General features: G+C 59.8%; 1 long non-coding RNA gene across 1 annotated transcript; it reads right to left on the bottom strand.

Annotated features, from left to right (window-relative positions):
* Positions 1-1999: 1999 nt before the first annotated feature.
* On the bottom strand, positions 2000-2539 carry LOC118244777 (uncharacterized). The gene is made up of 2 exons (XR_004777634.1): positions 2413-2539; positions 2000-2288 (listed from the first exon to the last, which is right to left on the bottom strand). It is a non-coding gene; the product is annotated as an uncharacterized LOC118244777 (long non-coding RNA).
* Between the last annotated feature and the right edge of the window lie 1956 nt (positions 2540-4495).

Genomic DNA, 4495 nt, shown 5'->3' with positions numbered 1-4495 from the left:
GGCGGCTCTGCCACCGGCGCCTCCACGTGCAGGCGGGGGCGATAAGGGCGCGACAGGCCCCTCGTCCTGTGGTCGACCTGCCCCAGCGTGGCAGGCACTGTGCCGAATGCAGGGCAGTGACCTCCAGCCAGGAGGCCGTGGAGAGGCTGGTGGCGGGGGCACAGAGGCTGAGCCAGGGCAGGAGGAGGGTGCAGGTGACCCGGCGGGGCAGGGCAGGGCACGGCGGGTGCTGTGCCAGCCGCGGAGGCTCAGCCGCCTTCCCGGGAGGTGACTCTTTAGGAAGTGGGTGCGTCCCGTGGCGTGGGAGCTGCAGGGGAGCGAGGAGAGCCGCGGGAGGGGCTGGGCCACGCTGTGACCCCCCCCCCAGGTCACTGGGGAGGAGTGAAGTGGCAGCAGAGCCGGGCTCAGAGGAGCACAGGAGCTTGGCCGGGAGGAGCGGGGCTCCGCTGTTTTCAGGGGGGAATAGGATCAGGGGTGGGGGGGCAGAGCTGGAGCTGGGGAAGGGCAGGAATCGCCGCTGATGGGCTGTGTGCAGTTGCATCATGACACGTCGGAATTACTTTAGCTTCCAAATCCACATCGTGCTGTTAAATTCGCTGATTGCACAAGAAACAAAAGCAAGAGGCATTCCCTAAAACTCCCTCCAGCGTGTTACCCAGATGTTGGCAGACCTGCCTGTGCCAGAGAGAGGAGGAGGAGGGAGTCCCAGTCACGCCGCCTCCTTCCAAAAATTCCACGACCGGCGAGCCTACGGCCCCCCGCCCTGCCTCCCAGCCGCAGACCAGGCACCGGCGCGTTGCTCACAGAGCCGCAGGAGGAGCCAGGCTGAGCTCCCTGCCGACGGGACGCAGCCTTTTGCGTGGGGCCAGGCATGCGGTCAGGGCCGGGATCACCCCACGGCGTGCGTGACGTGCAGGAGCTGGGCAGCGGGAGAAGCCCTTGGGGCCGCACGCCGGAGGTGCCGCTGCTGCTGCCACCTAACGGAGCCGCTCCCACGCCGGGTGACGGTGTGGGTGCCCCACGGGGCGGGCTGCTGCGTGGGGAGCGCCCGTACCGTGGGCACCGGCACGAGTGAAACCCCAAGCGCACGTCACGCGTGTAAAAGCAGCCAGAACAGAGCACCCCGTCCCCCCCCGGGTAGCTGTCCACCCGTGGGTCTCGCTGCCACGCGGGTGCCGCACGCGTGGGTGCCACGGGAGCCCGAGCTGGCGTTCAGCGGCGGCGGCTGCGACGGGGAGAGCGAAGCGGCTCCCGAGCAATGCAGGTCATGGCAGGATGCTTTATATAACCCAGAGCCACAGAGAAAACCAAAATAGCTGCCTCCCCGCTGCTCAGTTAGTCTCTTCCATCAAATGCGGATAAAATTAGAGCAGGCGGTGACGCGCGCCTACGTCTGCACAGGGACTCCAGGGAGATGCAGGGAGACGGCTCGGGGCTCTGCCATCAGCGGCACGGGCTGCCGGAGCTTTCAAGTAACGTCCGTGGGCCAGGCCGGCGTGTGGCCGCAGGGGACAGACGTGTGGACGAGGGGGCGGTGGCGGGGGCCTGGCTACCGCAGGCTCCCCAGGGACTGCTCCACGCCTCGCCTCGGCCTTTTGGGGAGGCAGCGCGAGCGCTCGGACGCGGGCCGACCCCGAGCAGGGGGTGCCGGAGCTGGGGTGTTGCTCCGAGGGCTTTCCGTGCTCCGCCATGGGCTGGCAGCCAGAGCTGCTGGCCGTCCCCTGGAGGTGACCCGCGGTGGCCAGCCCCGTGCTGCCTCTGCTGGCTTTGCGGCTCGGAGGAGCCCCAGGCTCTGTAGTACGGGCGGGCGGTGAAAAGCTGACTCAGAAAGCGCTGCCTGGAGGCTCAGACCCCTTGGAGGAAAAAAAAAAAAAAAAAGAACAGAAAAAAAGAGCCAGGACAAAAGCCTAGGCGAGGAGCTGGAAAAGGGTTGCCTACATCTGTGTTTAGACTCCCAGATAAGGTCTGAGTCCGCCACTGATAACACGAGAAACTGCAGTTGCTAAAAGCCTCTGCATACCAGAGACTTTTATTGTTTGGTTTACTGGTCTGGACACAGGGGAGGGAGCCAGGAACCCCGTTGTCTACCCCATGGAGACACTGCCCTGGTCTGTGACCTTGGGCGCATCTTCTCCTGACGTTTGTATGAAGATGTGGCGGCTTCAGAGTCCCACCCTCTTCTCTGGAGCTAATGCTCTCCGTCCTCATTCCACTGACGAGGTAAGGACCGGGGAAGGTAAGTGAGTGAGTAACATTTGTTGAACACTCTGAAGGTGATGGAAACAGCCCTGGAGAAAACCTTTATGTTAATTATTATTTATGGAAAAGCGACCTAAAAATAATTAATTAAATGAATGAAAAAGTCAAAAGGATTAAAATTACTTTCCTGGTCTGAGAGACGTGCCCACTCACCAAGGTAATTTATGCCCCGTCCCCTGGAGCTCAGCCGTCTTCCCCCTCCGCCTCCACCACACGACTCTGCTGGGTACCTCTGCTCTTGGAGGGGCGGCTGAGATCCCGGCCAGCTCCTCGAGGCGGGAATCACATATATATATAAATACCTATATGTATATATATAGCAGCACAGCACGGAGCAAGCCAGGCAGCCACAGCAGCAGCTCCTCACTCTCTCCTCACCAAAAAATACCCCAAGGCGCACACAGAGCAATGAAAGCTGTTCATCCCTCCTGTGAGCTCCTGGAGTTGAATATCTCAACGGGGACGAGGGGAGGAAGAGCTGGGTGAGAGGAAGGTACCTGCTGCGTGCTGCGGGGTCCCTCCTCGCACGGTCCTGCCCTGCCCTCAGACTGCTGAGGCCTCCTGGAAGTCATTGCCTTTTCTTGGGGACATTCTTTGCTAAGCCGCCGTCTGTGCCCGTTATCTTATCTCGCTGATAGCTGGGCTTTCTGAGGAATTGCCCTGGAACCCAGAGGTCAAACAAGGCGCTGCACAGCACTCGGCACGTTGCTGTGCTCTCTTATCTTTTCCTCCTTTGGCCGGTGTAAGACCGAGGGTGTGCTCGTGTGTGGGGGCACACAGGGGTGCGGGAATTGGCGTGCGCTGGTTTGGTGTGCTGTGAAGCAGTTCAAAAGGGGGGTGTGGGAATGAAGGGACTTCATGTGACCGTGTACCGAAGCCCACCTTCTGGGGGTCGGTGCTGAAGTCTGTGTGTCATCCACAGCCCCTTGAGCTGGAGCCATCTCTCGCCCTTGCGAGGCTGAGGCCCCGCACCCCTCCTCAGCCCCTCCTCAAACCACCCCTCCTCTGCCCCTCCATCCCTGCTGAGTGTTGCTGAAGGGTTAAGAGGCACCAAAGGCAGGCGAGGCAGCCTTGAAACAGCAGCGGGGAAGGTGAAGAGAGGGTCCCACAGCTCAACAGACCGGACATGGGAAGTATTTGGTGTTTCCAGCAGCACTCCCGCTGCACTCACACCTCGACCACGCCTCGTCCTGCACACCAGCTCTTCAGGGATGGAAGAAGTGGCACGACTATTGAATATCAGGGGTATTTGCTACAGACGAGCAGGGGAGCACGATGATACACGCTGGGATTCCCCTGGGGTTGCTCAGGAGACTGGTATTTACTGGTGGGCTCTCCGCTGGGATCAGCTGAATGGGGAGCAGGATTAATTTGCAATCCCTGTTACGTCACTTGACAGAAGACTTAATGACTGGGATTTCCCTCCAGTTATCCTGGGGGGATTGGAGTTTATTTTACGAGCTCTCGCGCAGCGTCAGGCAAGGAGCCTTTCTCAGGCTGTTTGAGTCTCCTTAGAAGGTTTTAGGAATAAGAATTCTTTCTCGTGAGCAGTGGCAAGGAGTAGCCTAGTACAAAAGTGGTCTGAAAAGGATACTTACAACAAGAGCATCGTTTTCCTCAAACCCTGAGCACATTGCTCTTTCATAACTCTTCTGTAGCCCAAAATAACCTGTCCTGGCAGCTGATGTTACTTGCACAAAGAGGAAGCTGAGGCCCCCAATGAGGTCAAAGGGAAGAGCACCCTGTCTAGACTGACATCCCTGGGGATTTCAGCCTCGGGCTCCTGGAAACCCCCCTGGTCCAGAATTGCTCCGGTGACTCACAGACACTTGCACAAAGCCGGCACCAAGACAAACTGCAGAGCTGTCCCACCACCTGACACCTCTCCCGTGCCCTGCCCTCGTGAGAAGGCTTCTGGGGGTCTTCTCACTTACACTGCGGGGCAAAGGAAATTTCCGCTGCTCCCAGCTCTTCCTGGACATACTGCAGGATGGGTGAGACCCACCCTGCACGTCCTATCCATCTCCACCACGTATGTTCCCCTCCCTCCAGCTGGAAGGCCTTTCTAGTGCTGCTCACCACAAGGCCTGGCTGCTAGCACTCTTTCTTCCCCATCAGGTGTTGCGTGCAACCATCAGCCGTGCCTTTGACGCTCACCAAGCCTGGGGCACCAGCAGGGCTGGCAGGGCCCACCTGTCTGTGGCATGATGCTCAGGAGGGACCTTTTGCCTGTGGC

Source organism: Cygnus atratus, chromosome 5, assembly GCF_013377495.2.
Source record: "Cygnus atratus isolate AKBS03 ecotype Queensland, Australia chromosome 5, CAtr_DNAZoo_HiC_assembly, whole genome shotgun sequence".
Taxonomy (NCBI): Eukaryota; Metazoa; Chordata; class Aves; order Anseriformes; family Anatidae; genus Cygnus; species Cygnus atratus.
This window is presented reverse-complemented; position numbering and strand designations above follow the sequence as displayed.